Genomic DNA, 18,041 nt, shown 5'->3' with positions numbered 1-18,041 from the left:
AAGCTATGTTAGATATCACAATGATAATATAATCCCACTTACCTGAGCACTCCTTGAATCCCAGAAAGTCATGCATGGTTCACATGAGAATGGCTCGTATATTGGCGGACCATAAACCATCATGCTTGCTCATGTCTTCCACAGCAACCCCCTCCTCCCACAAAATCTTGAGCTCATCAACACTGATGGATGGAGGTAGACATCCATGTTCTTGACTTTGTAGCACCCATGAATGAGCAGGTATCCTTTCTTTGTAGAAAGCGATGGCGGGATGTTGTAGTTAAGAAGGACTACACGCCACACACTATAAGAAATTGAGTAGAGACCAAATTTATTCACACCATCCATAGCAAGACCGACCCAAATATTCCTTGGCTCTCGTGCAAATCTTGGAAAGGTGGAGTCAATGTGTCTGCATGCACGTGAATTTGCTGATATTCATTGGACTCCATCTGTGGATCCATTCTGCGCATGCCATGTTGTCAAGGTCACCATGCTTGATGTACAAAAAATGATATATATGCGATATAAGTGGAAAGTATCTAAGAAATTTTTGAGAGAGGGTTTTTCCTTGCAATTCCTATCAATATCTATGAGCACCATGCTTTGGACATGTCTCCATAGTCTCGTAGTGTCCTCAAAATAGCACACAATCATTGATGCATGCATGGATGCTATTGTAGTCCATGCCAAGCTTTTGAAACACTAGTAGTGCATCATCATGGGACTTAGGCATTGTGTTTCCAGGTGATAATACATGATACTTTAGCAATCTAAAAAAATGAGAAGTCACCTTGAAAAAGCATAATAAATGTTTTTTTATAATAGAGTCAAAAAAATATGGAGCATAGAATGTAATTGAATAACTTGGTCACACTCACATCACTCCATCCATACTTTGCTTGCACACTTAGAAGCACAAGCAGCAACTTTAGGTGAGATACTTGGCATCCATCATATAATGGTATGGACGCTTCCTCTCTCAATGGATCAAATGACTTGGCATCCATGGTGGGCATCAATGCATCGATCATTGACACCATCTCAAGCTTCAAGTTTGGAGGAAGGTTTGAAAGGTTAATTTTATCCTCTAGTATTGAGGGTGTAGACTGAGTTGTGCCCTCCAATTGTATATTAGCTCAAACACTCTATCCATCACACACCCACGAACTCTTCTAACTTGCCACAATAGTAGGTGCATTCCTTGGGATGAGGCATCACCTTCCTATACAAATTTTATGGGAACGTTTAATATTTTTGTATATGATATTCAATTACTTTATGAATGTAAAGCATGATGGATACGCACTTTTCTTACCGTTCGCTCAAAGTCTAAGATCACCTAATTAATTATCTCCAATTGAAACTCACCAAAGCGTTGTACGTGTTCTATGGACAAGCGATGCTTTTTTCTGATTGCTAGCTTGCATTGAGTGCAAGGACATGGGACACACTGATTAAGATACGCCTCGCGATCTTGAACATCATGACCATCCTCGTTCTTCATTTGGTCCACCTTATGGCAAACAACAAGTTTTTGTTCCTCTTATTGATTATCTTCCATCATTTTAATCTATACTCTCATTAGGAGAAATATGGACTCTCTTTTTTGCCCTTTAAGGAGTGAATAAAAAAATATAGGCTGAACCAATGAGAGAGCTGGGATTCCATATTCATGTAACATGAATCATCTAGCCATATCTTAGTCTAAATATTCCCTCAATAATAAAATAAGGAAAATTGTGGAAAATAGAATGTTGTCACTTCTTGGAAATTTGTGACTTAGATTTTTATTTTCTTATTTTTTATTTTTAAATTTTCATTTCTCCCCTTTTCAAAATTTTCCTCTTTCTTAGGTGGAACTCAAATTTATCATATCTCTTTTCGTGCTTCTTCTCTCCTCACGAAATTTTACACCCTCATTGTTGCTTGCCTTATCTATAACCCTGTGAAATTTCATTTTCTCTACACAAACACGGAGTGAGTTTCACATGTTTTATGAGAGCAGAGCTTGTTCTACCAAAGCCCTAAGATTTTTATCACAAAACTTTACAGGTATATTATTCTCTTCCATGGATGTTCTATGGTAAACTTTTATCTCATTTGGACAAAACCTGTGCTAGTTACGTGTATTCTCTGACATGTGGTTTCTTTTGTTTTGGTACTCTAGGAGTCTCTTACAGTCAAGAACAATGATCTTTTGAACACTAAAGTTCTTCTTCAACATCTTAGGGTTTCTATGTAAACAAAGTTATAGGTATGTTGTCTTGTTTTTTTGTTGCTTCATAGCTAAATTTTATCTTGTTTGGGCAAAATGTATGTAAGTTATATACATATTGAGCCTTTCCTTTGTTTTGTACTCAAAGAATCTCCAAGCGTAAAGAACAATTTTTTTTAAAAAAACTCAACTTCTTCAACATCTTTGGGCTTCTTTGCAAAGAAATCCATGGGCATATTGTCATTCTTTTCTGTTGCTCCATGGGTAATTTTCAACTCATTTGGACAAAGCCTATCTAAGCTATATGTATGCTTTAACCTAAGATTTCTTTTGTTTTTGTACTCCCTGAATTTGTTAGTGAAAGAACAATCATCTTGTTATAAGTCAACTTCTTGTTCAACATCTTTAGGCTTCTTTGTGAAAAAAATTACAGGTACAATGTTTTTTTTTTAAATTTCTCCATTTAAATTTCATTTCATTTGGAAGAACATTTTCAAATTATACACATGTTGATAGGTAACTTTCTATTTGGTTATTATAGATATCTTCATAGAGGAAAAACATTAGTAACATACTTGTAGTGGAGGTCTTCAATAGGAAAGATAGTGGCGGTAATTGGATTTGTGATGAGTACTATAAGTTGAATTGGATTTTGATACACTCAAGAACTTGAGGGAGTTTCAAGGCCAGGTGTAAGGATGTTGCAAACCCCAGCAAACATTGGAAATGTAGAATTTTAGAGTTCAAAAAAGTGTTTAATGGAACAAGTACAGTAAGAGAAGTGTTGATCCAACATGTTTATATGCACAAACAAATCTTTGTACATGACAAGAACTACATTGCAAATTATAAACAAACTAAAAGTTTAAAATTTTTATCATTGTTTATTCTTTTGCATCAAAGTTGTTTTTAAATATCTTTGCAGTGTTCTAATTCAATCTTGTTTTATTGATAGCTCTATATACATCAACTTTGCATGAATGGCAGAATGTGAAATGTTTGAGCAACAAGATACATGTTTGGCATGAAGACATAGATTCTTTGATATATGATAATAACTCTACAAGTCAACTTGCAACTCAAAATACTTTTTTTTATAATTCATTGTATGTAGTAGAAAGCCAGAGATCACGCCATGTCCCATTGCCATCACTATCTAGTGGGTGAGTGGTTGATTGGTAGCTTGGAGTTGTCAGGAGCATGTAAGTCCAAGGTAAAATCTGACATCAATAGTGCTATGAAATCCACCATAGGCTCCAAAGATGTGCATCTTAGTTACTTTATTACATTCTCATTGTTTGCACATTTGTTTGGTTCATGTAATGTTTGGAAGAAAAGAAAGATTACTTATCAAAGTAAGTGTCAATCCAAGGAATGGATGAAGCAATTGGGTGAGTCTTGGTAAGTCAAAAGAACAAATTTTTATGAGATGATTGAGTGCATGATCAACCAATCAGATCTCACATTCAGCGAAATCTATTTTACTACTTTGCATGTCTTGATTTAATTAACAATATAGGTCTTGCTTAGATGAATTTTTATGTTAGTCACATTTATCTACCATTATTTTTGTTTTTATTATAGGCATTTCATCACTAGACAAACTCTGTGCATTCACTTTCGATATAGAATATGGTGACTTTTGCGAGGGGAATGGATCAGCTTGGATCAAGAGACCTGAGATGAGACACATACAGCTCTCATAGATGTGGTTATCTTGTGGAATGGTCATAATCCTTTTGTGGTCAGCACAGAGAGTCATTGGACCATTTCCTTTCTAAGACAAGAAATCCAATTAATGTCCAATGAGCCCCTCTACAACTTCTATTTCAAGTTAGATAAAAGAAAAGTCAGGATTCCTGCAATCCATGATATGTAAATAATGTGCTTCTCCACATATCCTTGAGATAGTGGAATCCTTATAAATTTCTTTTATAAAGAATTAATACAAAATTTTTTAAAAACTTCTGAGTACTTTTAATTTTGATCATCTTAGTTTACTGTGATCTAAGCGTGCGATAATACATACTATAATTAGTCAATCGTGTTGGTTAAAATCATAACTAAATTGCAGGCTTGAGTTCTATAATCTATAGAATATTGCCTTTGCATAATGATATATTGTAGCTCATCTCTTCTACTCATTTCTTAAATTGAAATATTAAATTGGATCCAAAGGGATTTTGAAGGTCTTTTAGATTTCTTTTCTTTAAAATTTTCTATATTTTCTCTAGAGTTGGACTTAAATATACTCATCGATTCAAGCGTATTCAAAGATATAATAATGTAGAACAAAGCATTTGTCTATATAAGTAATTTTAACGGTGTATTTAAAGTATTGAAATAAAGAAACTAAGGTAAGAGTTTTAATTTGAAACTTTAGGGTTTAAAATTTTTTAAGAACTGTCATTTAAAACCTTAGATACGTAAAAGCTATAACTCCAAACTCATTTTCACTTTAATTCTCTACTTCCCTACACTTGTGCTCTCCTTCCTTCTCTCTTTGTGTGCCATGGCTACCACTCTCGCCTTCACCGCATGGATTAGCTCCACACACTACACACAATAGGAGACCAGATATACCCGAGGTTTTGTGTGACCTTGAGTCTAGAGAGCTCGCTTTCCACAATAGATCCTAGTTCTAGTATAGTGGCATCGTTTTGTGATGCAGCAGACCCTCTCACTTGCATTAATTTGGACTCTGCTCTTATGTGGGTTCCCATAGATTTCTTATACTGTCTATGTGCCAGATCAAGCCATACAAAGGTGATCAATTGATCCTTGGTGCATGTGCAGCAACATCTCCACACTAGAGCAATGCCCACCTCATTGAAAGGGAAGTGGAACTCAAGAGGAAGAAGCTTGGTGGTGAGAGCTATGGCGGATGGAGAGCAAGAGCAAGAGACAGAGTGAAACTCAAAGTGAGAACTCGAACAACCACAATGTGTGGCCGGACCTTCCTTTATTCAGATTGTCACTAAAAGAATAAAGAATAAGTGACTGTGATGGGCGCCTGCCACCTGCAGTGTGCAGTGGTGGGTAGTGTAGTAATACACAGGCGGCTAGGCGGAGGCACCTTTACCCCCAACAACCTCCCACTTAAAGGCGAATCTTCCCCAGTGAGAGAGAAAAAGAAAAAAACAGTACAACATGTACACATGTACAACAGGATGAGGAAAAAGACATCATCTCATCCAACGCCCATCAATCTCCTGAGGAAGGCAAAGCCCTCTGTATTGAGGCTCTTCGTGAGAAATTCTATAGGATTCTGCTCAGTCGGAATCTTGACAAGGTCAATAGAATTGTCCTCAATGACCTCGTGAATGAAGTGATACCTCACCTCAATATGTTTCATCTTCGCATGGAAGACCAAATTCTTGGCCAACTGAATGGCACTCATAGAATCTGAATGCAGTGTAGGCACAGCATTTTTCATACCAAGGTCTGTAATCAAACGGCCTAACCAGATAGCTTCCTTGCAAGCCTCTGTGGGCTGTAATATACTTGGTCTCTATAGTAGAAAGGGCCATACACTTCTGTGCCCTAGACATTCAAGAGATAGCCTCTCCAGCATAAGTGAACACATAGCCAGAAGTGGACTTCCTACTGTCTACATGTCTTGCATAATCAGTGTCAGTGTACCCACGACTCCTGTATCCTGGCTACCATAGTAAATACATATATCTACTATGCCCTTGAGGTACCTCATGATACCCTTCACGGCATACCAATGTTTCTTGCAAGGTGTAGCCATATAATGTGCCACAACCCCAACTGTAAAAGCAATATCTAGATAGGTGGCCATCAGGGCATACATAAGACTGCCCAGGGCTGATGCATAAGGAATCTTGGCCATCTCGTCCCTTCGCTCATCTATTTGCGGACAATCGGCCTATGAAACCTTCACATGAGAAAGTAATGGACAACCAATAGGCTTAACATCCTACATACAGAAGCACTCAAGGAATTTATGAATGTACTCCCTGTTAGCCGTTGGCTTGACACTACATTTACCCTTAGAATGGTGCATTACCTTAGTTATTACTATTTTCTATGTGAAGCAGCCTTTATATGTCTTATGAAGTTCACTACCTCATGAAGTGTAGTTTTGGGGCAGTTGAAAAACGTGACTTGATGAGGCATTTTGTGTGTTCTTCTTGTCTATTTGATCACTGATGATGATCATGCCTGATGTATGGTGTTTCTACCTAATTATGAAGAGGATCTGGCAGTTGGCGCCATCATGGCTAGAATCTTGATCTCGTTTGTAGTATGTCTTGTGTGATTCATCCTCTGTTTTCTGATTAGTAGTGCTGAATGTAGTGTATCTATGCTTTCATATGGTTAGTTCTAAGTTCCTATGATTTCTGGGTGTGAGATTAGGTATTTGCTTCATGAAGTATTTCTCTGTTCTTTTATGTATTCTGTATAGAAAGGAAAGCAACACTTTGGCGATCCTGCCATTGCCTTCTTGGAACCTCTGTGTCAAAACATTATTCAAAATGATGAAGGTTAAGCCCAGATGTTCGAAGTTGCTGCATGAAGCAACAGTTTTCTACATGAAGAAGCAGAACCAGAATCAAGACAATTTAACACTCTTTATGTGGTTTTTATTTCTGGATGATGAGCCATAGTCGAAATACTTTTCTTTGATGATATATATCTGAAAATCTAGTTGCTTCTTGGGGCAGTGGTATATTGCTTCAAGCAGCATGATGCAGATTACAGGTTTAACTTTGCATTTCTGCATATATGTCAGGGAATTACCCATACCGATCAAATGTTATTCTAACCCAAAGCAAATCTAGAGAATTACAGGAATTATTGGCAGGACAACAGAGGGAGTTATTGTAGAATGACAGCCGGGAAGCAGGAGGAATTTACACCTTGGACGAGGGGGAGTTTCCATCTTTTGGAGAGGAGTTCTAGGATGTTGGTACCTCTGTTGGTACCGCTACTGTGTATCATTCCCCTGCGTCATCTACTGAATCTTCCTCAAGTTCCTTTGATGAAGCAAAAGGAGTACTTAACTTACAAGATCTTTCAACTCCTCCGAATCGTGCAGCATAGTGATTACAACATTTGGTGTTAGGAAGTGCAGTCCTGTTAAGGAGACCAGTGGGTACTACTAGGAAGACTTTAACTTTTGATCCCTTACCCCCATTGAAGAATAAGAAGTTCCGAATTATGAATCCTAATCCACCACTTAACCCTAAGGTTAGGGCATCTAAATTCTTAGGGAAGAAGAAAGAAGACCCGGATTGTCATGTCGCTCAGTTCGAGACAAGGTGGGTGGCCAATGGCTTCAACAATATGTTTGGGGATCAAGTTAAATTACAGCAGTTTGCTACAACTTTCAAGGGTAAGGCTATGGATTGGTATAGTACTTATGATGCTGGATACTTTACCACATATGTTGACCTTAAAACTGCTTTCTTAAGTAGGTTTAGAAAGCATAAGACAGTTATTGATGTGTTGAAAAGGTTGAAGCAGATCAAGCAGAAGACAATGTTAGTACAGGATTATGCACAAAAATTTAAAAATCTATTAAACTGGTTGAATCAAGAAGATAGACCTTCTATGGAGTTACAATACTCTTATTTTGTTAAGGGTTTGGACAAAGCTATTGCAGCAGCAATTGCTAATGCAGAAATTGGAAACAATAATAGTATAGATCGGTTGGTTGAAGTAGCCCAGTAGGTGGAAAAGAGACTTAGTAAGAGTAGATCCAACAAGAAGGGTAAACATGACTCTTCAGACTCTGACTCTCATGGTTCTGATTCAGAGGATAGTAGTGAGGAGGAAGATACTTCATCAGGCTCTGAGTCGGAAACCAAATCAAGTGACTCAGATGATGTGATTGAAGTAAGCGTAGACAGAAGAGATACAAAAAGAAATCCAGGAAAGATAAAACCTCTTCTAGGGATAGCAAGAAGGGGAAAGAGAAAGAGGAAAAAACGATCTTGGAGAAAAGGTTGGAAAGGAAAATTAAGAAGCAACTATTGGAGATGGGAGTATTGACAACTTCCAAAAGTGTAAAGTCATGTACCGTTTGTCAGAAAGTGGGTCATGAGGCTAGAGAATGCTGGTATAATCCAGTTGTACGGAATGCAAGGCAGCAAATAGCATCTCCAGCGGCATCAGTTAACCAAATTGCACCTGAATTGGCACAGCAAAGGGGATTTAGAGGCTTTGGTAGGAAGGGTCAGCCACCTAAGCAATGGGGTACTGACCAGCCAAGGCAGTGGAATAATATTCAACAGAGGCAGCGAGGACCTTGCTATTACTGTGGCAGGCAGGGACACATGTCTGGACCTAACTGTGAGTTATGGGTACGCCATAGGGCTGAAAGGGGAATCTAGACCGGGGAGCATCAAGAAATGCAACCGGCAGGACTACCCTCTGGCCAGCAACCATCGACACCCACAGCAGTAGTCCTAGTAGAGTTACCTGCAGAAGTCATGGAGAGTGAGGCAGTAAGTCATCAAAAGAACCAGCAAGTTTGTGAAGCTATACAGAAAGAAGTGCTATGTAAGGGTGTGTTAAATGTTATTAAGCATGGTTTGGAGCCGCAGGTGAGCTGTGACTGTTCAAATTGCATAGTTTTGGAAGATTGTCCGGATGAAACAGCAGTTTTGGCCATTACCAGAGAAAAAGCTAAGCAAAAGATTAATTGGGAAGATCAAGAAAAGGCTAGGGAAGTGGCTTCCAATGAAGTTATGAAGTTGCAAAAAAAAACAGACTTCAAAACAGCTTAAAGTTGCAGAATTGCCTTATGAAGTTCAAGACAATCAGCTGCTTCATGAGGAAAATTAGAAGGATATGTTTGTGTTAGGAATGCAGTTCAGTAAACACTCACAAATTTTGAAGCCTTATGAGGCATTGCATGGTTCTCATGAGTTGTTTGTTGCACTAGCCAAATCTTCATTACAGTTGAATTTGGAACAAATCCTTGATTTAATTCCAGGGTTTAAATAAAAGCTTTTAGCTAAGATTATGTCAAATCAGGATGAAGTGTTTAAGCATTATGCTATGGATCGAGAGCAGACTTTAGATTGTCAAGTGGTGATTCCCACACAGATGGAGGTGGTAGACTATAAAGTTCTGACTATTCAAGTTGACTATTTGGGTAGCAAGTTTGATGATGTTCTTCTAGATGGAGGTTCTGGAGTTAATATTTTGCCTGAAGAGATGTATTTGGCACATAAGTTGCAAGGACTTGTGGCAGCACCATTTCAAGTAAATGGTAGATCAAAGAAGAATTCAGCCATTGGGAATATTAAAGAATCAGCTTATTCGGATAACCGGGCTGAAGTTCAAGGTTAGTTTTGTTGTTCTTCATATGGAAGGTTTAAGGGATTCATATAATATGCTATTGGAAAGACCGTGGATTAGACTAGCCAAGTTGAAGCAAGATTGGGGCTCAGATACAGCGACTATTCCTCATGGAAGTAAGGAGGTCAAGTTGTCCACAAGTAATCAGGTAATTTTGGAACCTAAGTACCGTCCGTTAGTTGCTCAAACAATTAATGTTGCACCTGAGATTGAGGATGATGAGGAGGAACTTTTTATGCAAGCTAACCCCACAGTTGTACCAGTTTTTGAAGTGGATGTTCAGAAAATTTTGGCTCAGTATAGGGTATTTCCAGTGGTATTATCATCAGAAGTGGTTTTATCTTCATAACAAAATAGTTACCCCATGCATTAGCAGAGTAATTTGATGCAGCAAACTATTTGCCCCATGAAGTAGGACAGTGACTTCATGGACAAGAATAGTGATTTCATGCAATAGAATAGTAATTTGGTGGTGGAAAGTAATGTTACTTCTGAGGGAAGTAAGAACACTGATTTGGGAACACTTAAAGACCAAAAGAAGCCTTCTTTGGATGCAGAGGAGGATTTAGACAAAGCGAGTCAGCAAGCTATTATAGATGCAGAGCTGAAATATGAGCATACCATGCATAAGTCAGCTAGAGTCTTTGAGGATGATGTCCAAGAAGTGTATTTGGAAGCTGAAATAGGCTCTAAGCTGATAAAGGTGAGTATTTTCGTTGAGGAAGATTTCAAACAGCAATTAATTAAGTTGTGTAAGGACTTTCAGGATATTTTTGCTTGGGAATATACGGATATGAAGGGCTTTGATCCAAATGTGTGTAAGCATAGAATTAATTTAAAGGTAGATGCAAAGCCAGTTATGGAGAAACGGTATCGTATGAATCCTAATTATGCTAAACAGGTGAAGAAAGAGATTGACAAACTTCTTCGAGTGGGTTTTATCCGCCCTGTTAATGAAGTGACTTGGTTGTCACCAATTGTGGTGGTCCCTAAAAAGAATGGCAAAATACAAGTTTGTGTAGATTATAGAAAGTTGAATGCAGCAACTATTACTGACCCATTCACTCTTCCATTCACGGATTCTTTAGAGGATGATGTGGCGGGCCATGAGATTTATAGTTTTTTGGATGGTTTCTCTGGCTATAATCAAATTTGTATGCATCCAAAAGATATGGATAAGATAGCTTTTGTAATCGAATGGGGTGTCTTTGTGAGTACTGTCATGAATTTTGGTTTGAAGAATGGACCCCTAGAATTTCAGGGTGCAGCTCATAAAACCTTTTATCCTTATCTTACATCTTTTATGAGGGTCTTCATAGATGATTTTTGTGTATTTGGTAAGAAAGTGGATCATTTGCAACATCTTAGACTTTTTTTTGAAAGATGCCGTCAATTTGGCATGTCCCTTAACCCTTTCAAATCTGTTTCTTCTGCTAAAATAGGATTTCTGTTGGGGCATATTATTTCCAAAGAGGGTATGGCTATTGATTCAAGGAAGATTCAAGCAGTTCAGAAGGTTGTAGTACCTACAACAGTTCAAGAAGTGATGCGCTTTGTGGGGCAGGTCAAATGGCATAGCAGGTATTTGAGGTATCTAGCTCATATTTGTGCTCCACTAACATTGTTAACCAAGAAAGGGGTTCAGTTTGTGTGGAGAAATGACCAGGATAAAGCTTTTGCTATATTCAAAAAGATGCTGGTTGTAGCACCAATTTTGCAACCACCACAATGGGATATTCCATTTCATGTATTTGTCGATGCATCTGATATTGCAATAGGTGCAGTCTTGATGCAGGAAAGGGTTGTTGGTTGGTTTAGACCTGTCTATTATGCAAGCAGACGGCTTACAACAGCTGAGAAGAATTATACTGTTACTGAACGGGAAGCTTTGGGGATGATCTTTGCATTGCAAAAATTTAGACATTACTTGTTGGGGGACCAAGTTATTTTTCATGTGGATCATTAGGCTTTGTTGTATCTTATTAACAAGACGCAGCTTACAGGAAGATTGGCAAGGTGGATGTTACTATTGCAAGAGTTTGATTACAAAATAATACATACACCGGGTAAAGAGCATGCAGTGGTTGATTTTCTGAGTAGAATTGAGTCAGTGGACCCTGTATTGGGGGTGAATGATTAGTTGCCTGATGGAGAATTATTCAATGTTCAAGTAAGTCAATTCAATTCCTTCTATGATCAAATGTTACAGTTTTTGCTTCATGGAGTGATGCCTCTAGATTTGTCTAGAGACCACAGTAGAAGATTGGCATTACAAAGCAGGAGTTATCAAGTTATTTTGGGAGTTCTCTATAGGAGAGGCATTGATAATGTGCTAAGAAGGTGTGTAACTGTTCAAGAGCAGCATGCAATTCTACATGAAGCACATGCAGGAATAACTAGAGGGCATTTCTCTGGTCAGATTACAACTAGAAAGGTTCTTCAAGCGGGATTGTGGTGGCCAACTATACTCAAAGATGCTCATCAATATGCTAAAGAATGCATTACTTGTATGAAGGAGGGTCAACCTCAATCTCGAGATCGAATGCAAGATCATCTAGTTTTACCTTTGGAACCATTTCAAAAGTGGGGTATTGATTTTGTGGGCCCCATCAAGCCAGTTGCTCGTTAGAGTAAGAATGAGTATATTCTAGTCTGTACCGATTATTGTACTAAGTGGGTTGAAGCCAAAGCATTACGGGATAATAAAGCGGCAAGCGTAGCTCAGTTTTTGTACTCTAATATCATGACCCGTTTTGGATGCCCCATAGAGTTGGTAAGTGATCGGGGTAAGCATTTTCTGAATGAAGTAACCAAAGTGCTTACTGCTAAGTAGATGATCCTTCATAAGAAGTCTACACCTTATCACCCTCAGGCAAATGGACAAGTTGAAAGTTCAAATAAGATTTTACTCCGAATTCTTAAGAAAATTGTGGCTGATAACCATAAGGATTGGGATACAAAGTTAGATTCAGTATTATGGTCCTTTCATACAGCATATAGGGTGTCAACAGGCTTGACTCCTTTTAAGTTGGTTTATGGAATTGAGGCAGTTGTCCCCATGGAATTCTTGGTGCCTAGTTTGAGGATAGCGGTTGCTTATAGGTTGTGTCTGAAAGAATCACTTCATGATAGGCTCTTGAAGTTGTTCTAGTTAGAGGAAGATCGAATTATAGCTCACTACCTTCAAGGGGTGGTGCAGTCAAGAAGACAAGCATGGGTTAATAGGCATATTAAAAAGAAGATAATCAAAGAAGGGGATTTGGTTATGGTGTATAATTCATGGCTTGGGAAGCACCCAGGGAAGTTAAAGTTAAGGAACACCGGTCCCTATGAAGTTTTGAAAGATGTTGGTCAAGGCACTTTTGTGTTGACTACTTTACAGGGTGAAATTATTAAGCTTGCAGTGAATGGGTTTAGATTAAGAAGGTTAGTTCAACCGAATTATGATAAGGTACTCTATGAAGTTGAACAAGAACCAGTTGCACTAAATTTGGTTCAAATTCCAGCACTGTTACCTCATGGAGTAATTTGTGGCATCTTACCTCATGGAGCACTTTATGATTCTATGACTCTCATTATTGTTTTTAGGGTGTCCTAGCTTGGTTTTTGGAAAAAAGAAATACTCTTTTATGGTGAGCTATTAGCTGATAATGTTATCTTGTATATCACTTGTGGTGAATATGAAGAAGTGAGGCAAACTTCAGTAGTGCTCTATGAAGTGCAATCTATTTGGCAATTGTTCTATCTCATTTTAAAGGTTCAATGGTACTACATGAAGTGGTGGCAATATATGACATTCAAAGTTGGCTCTTGGAATTTACTTTATGAGGATTATCTTTTTAAATTTCTTTGTCCTGCAATCATGATTGGGCAAAGTGGTATCATGGCCATGGAAAATTGTGCTTTGAAAAGATATCTACCTTTTAACTTGGGAGGTTTATGTGATGGTTTAGAAGATCAACTATCTTTAACTCCAGTTCTGTTGGTATTTTCATTGTGTCAACTTATCAAGTTTTAGTTGCATGAGGTGGGGTTGAAGCAACAAGACTCATGTTCAACTGAGGGGGAGTACAAGTGGCAATCAGTATGTTACCATGTCTCTTTTTTCAAGGAGTTTATCTCATGGTTAGGTAACGCAAGTGGAAAAATGGCAAAGTATGGCTAAGAAGACTTGTGTGCTATTGCCTGTGCCAATTCAACAGCATCTCTCTGCGACTTCATGCCATCAAGCTTCATCGTTTTCTTCATCTCTTTTCATTCCTAATCCGCAGCAGGTCGTCGTCGCTGATGCAGCCATGGTGAAGGCAAGACAAAAGAAGAATTCAAAGCTCCCTGTTAAGAGGGCATGACAGCAGCCGAGAGCAGTCCAGGACCACGATGATGACTCTAGTGATAGTCCACCTGACACAACACCATCGAAAGTTAAGAACTCCACGCCAAAAATGCCTTCTGTTATGTTGAGTGAAGATGACGATGAGTTGGCTACTCCTATGCTTGATTGTTCTATACTCATGGATACCAAAGAACCCAATACTAGGGGCTAGTTAAGGCAGATTGGGTTGCTTGATTATGTGGAGCTACCATGGGAGGCTTGGGGAAACAATATACATGCTCAACAGCAGCTACTTATGATTTGAGAAAGTGGCAAAGTTGGCGGAAGATTGGAGCTTACTCCTACTTTACTAGCACATGTTTTCTCTCTTGCGCTTAATGATCGGCCAAAGCATTGGCGGTGCACAGATGAAGCTACACAGCAAGAGTTTGGGCTTCCTACAAGTGTTAGAAATCAATATGTGTTAAGGCATGCAGATACAAAGAGGAGGTTTTTCATTAAATGGTTCATGCAACGGTTTTTATTGTTCATAAAGTCTGATGTAATAACAAAGGATACCTTTGGTATTTTATGGTATGTAGAAAATGTTGGGATTCCAAATTGGTCAGGAACTTGATATGACAAATTAATGCAAGAAGTTCATGTGCCAACAATTCGTAAGCAGCAACAGAAAAGTAGACTTGGACCTATGTTGGCTGGTCTATATGCTCATTTGCAGGTTGTATGTCCAACATTTCATCCATCACTTTGGGAATCTCCAAGTATGAACAAGGTTACTGCATTTAAAAGGTAGAAATTAGTGGATGGGATAATAGTTGACTGTTATGATAAAGATTTGTCTCATGATCATGCATTGAATGATCTTGAGAACGTTAAGTCAAAGGAGTTTGTGGATCCTTTGTTTATGAATTTTTCATCTCCTGAAGCTTCACATGCTAGTACTTTGGGATGCACTGTGCCTTTAGATATATCAGCATGGTTAAATGATGATGTCAAGAATGACAATGTTTGTGAAGATGTGCTCATTATAGGGGTCAAGAAGAAGGTTAGATTCTCCAAGTTGAAGATGGAGACTATGCCTATACCAAAGCACAGTGATGCTATGCAGCAGCATATGGGTTTGTCTTATGACAGGGAAGTGGCTCATGATAGTTACGTTCCTCAAAGTCTTGGTGAAGCTTGCTCTTTGGTTGCAGGGTTACATCGGTTCATGAAGGATATGCAGGCTAATGGTGCCGTTAAGTTAAGTGTGGTGCAATCTTTGCAGGAGCAGTTAGAGTCCATGAAAACTAAAAGAGATTCTATGCAAGTTGAAATGGGAAAAATGAAGGAATTACATGAGAATGAGGTGGATGCTTTGAAAAGGCAAATTGATGAGTATGCTGATATGTTGCTTAAATGTAAATTGTCTTCTGTTGCATTTAAGGAATGGACAGCTAACATGCATGATAAGTTTGGTGGTGAATTGGATTTGTTGGCTAAAGAAAATGCTAAGTTGAAGGGTGAAAGGGTATTATTGGATGCCCATTTACAACCTCTTCTTAAAGTGGAAAAGCAAATCTTGAGAGATATGGAGGTTGATCTTGATGGCTCTGTTTTTATGCAGCAAGATTTGACATCAATGAGAGCTACATTGACTTCCTTTATGCATGATCAGTGGGTTAGCATAGCTGCTAGAATGTCTCAAATTATTTCTCGGCCATATGTAGTTTTGTAGCAGACATTTGTGTCTGAAAACATGGAGAAATTGATTCATGAGAAAGATATGTTAAAGGAAAAGTTGGATGGTATGTAGGCTGACTATCATAGGATGATGGATGTAGTGTCTGGGTTGCAGAATATTAAGCAGATTCAAGGTTCTGAAAATCTATCTGTGGATGTAGTAGATATGGTCAAAGCTGATATTAATAATGTTTTGCAGGATATAAACCAGCAAATTAAGATTCAAGATCATATGGTGGATACAGTTCATGATATTGCATCTTTTGGATTGCAAGAGCATCATGTCCAAGAGCAATCTGTTCAGATTGCAATGATGCTCATGAGCCTCATAGTTCATAAGTTCTTTTGGTGTAGAACTGTGAGATCTGATTCTCTTTTTGTTCATCATACTTACATCATACTTGATATGTATGCCTCTAGGATCATGCCTTTATGTCTTCTTTTGACTGTCTTTTGAGGGGCTTATGCAACTGCAATAGAGGGCTATAAGTATCCTACTAGAGAGGCTCTACTTATGGTTACTCTCTGTGGCTTGCTTCACAGTGAAAGGCTGTGGGTAAGGCATAATCTTTTTCACTAGATATGTCGGGTTTTGGATAAGGCATTTTGACTTCATCGATCATTCAAGGGTTCGAGTCATGGCTATGCCACCGGGCTATGCCGGGTGTTAGGCGTTGGCTTGACACTACATTTACCCTTAGAATGGTGCATTACCTTAGTTATTACTATTTTCTATGTGAAGCAGCCTTTATATGTCTTATGAAGTTCACTACCTCATGAAGTGCAGTTTTGGGGCAATTGAAAAACGTGCCTGATGAGGCATTTTATGTGTTATTCTTGTCTATCTGATCACTGATGATGATCATGCCTGATGTATGGTGTTTCTACCTAATTATGAAGAGGATCTGGCAGTTGGCGCCATCATGGCTGGAATCTTGATCTTGTTTGTAGCATGTCTTGTGTGATTCATTCTATGTTTTCTGATTAGTAGTGCTGAATGTAGTGTATCTATGCTTTTATATGGTTAGTTCTGAGTTCCTATAATTTCTAGGTGTGAGATTAGGTATTTGCTTCATGAAGTATTTCTCTGTTCTTTTATGTATTCTGCATAGAAAGGGCAACAACACTCCCTTTGTGACAGATAGAGTAGTCCCTGAGATCTATCGCGCGTAATGCACATACCAAGTATATGAGAGGTCTCTCCCAAATCTTTCATCTCAAAGCTCTTATTGAGCTGAGCCTTAAGAGCATCTAGCTCCTCATGAGCTATCCCTGCTAAAAGCATGAAGAGTACCAAAATCAGTAAAGAACCACCACAGGCTTTCTTTGTGTACAAGCATGGATCCATAGCACTGCGGCTATAGCCTTGTGACTGCATGAATGCATCAAACTTATGGTATTCCCTAGGTGCATTCTTCAAGCCATATAGACTCTTATTTAGTTTGCATACTAGGTGTTTCCTGCTAGGGTCTGCAAAGCCCTTAGGCTACTCCATGTAAATCTCATCATGCAAGTCCCCGTGTAAAAAAGTCGTCTTGACATCCATTTGGTACAAGTCTAGGTCAAGCTGTGCAAACAAGGCCAAGACTAAGCATAGGGTGGTCATCTTAACCACAAAAGAAAAGATTTCATCAAAGTCAACACCATGCTCCTGCTTAAAACCCTTAGCAACCAATCGAGCCTTATATGCCAGCTTGAGGTGTCTAGGGGTACTTTTTAGCTTGTACATCCACTTGCATGGCAAAGCCTTCTTACCCTGAGGCAAGGAAACCAAATCCCAAGTTTGGTTCTTATGCAATGAGTCAAGCTCAGATTGCTTAGCCCTCTCCCAAGAGTGACAATCATCCTTGTGCATAGCCTCATCATAAGTGAGAGGCTCTCCTATATCTGTAACTAGTACATAATCCATAAAGGGTGCAAAACGGTCAGGAGGTCATCTATCTCTAGTAGAATGCCTCAACCCAGGCTCTACTGCTTGACCGACATCCTATCTAATATCAGCATGTCTAACATCTGGGCCATGAGCATCAGCTGATGATGCAAGTTGTCTAGCTGCCCATGGAGCAGGCTGAATGGGAGCACGTGGCTCCTCGTGAAAGATAACTCTACAGACCTCAACCACTTTCTCAGGCTGCATATGCATTTTTTTCTCATGAAAGATGACATCATGGCTGCAGATCACTTTCTGTGCCTGCGGATCCCATAGATGATAACCCATCTCTCATGCATCTCCATAGCCAATGAAGATGCATTTGATACTCTTAGGATCCAACTTATTGCGTTTGTCCTTGGGCACATGGCAGAATGCCTCACATCCAAAGACACACAAATGATCATAAGAGGGGCTTGCTTGCCTATACCTCCTCAACAACCTGAAAGTCAATGCCACTACTAGGTGACATGTTAATGAGATGCACTGCAATAGTAATTACC

This window comes from Lygodium microphyllum, chromosome 21 (assembly GCF_053477565.2).
Source record: "Lygodium microphyllum isolate KBCC chromosome 21, Lygodium_microphyllum_v1.1.10, whole genome shotgun sequence".
Classification (NCBI taxonomy): Eukaryota; Viridiplantae; Streptophyta; class Polypodiopsida; order Schizaeales; family Lygodiaceae; genus Lygodium; species Lygodium microphyllum.
This window is presented reverse-complemented; position numbering follows the sequence as displayed.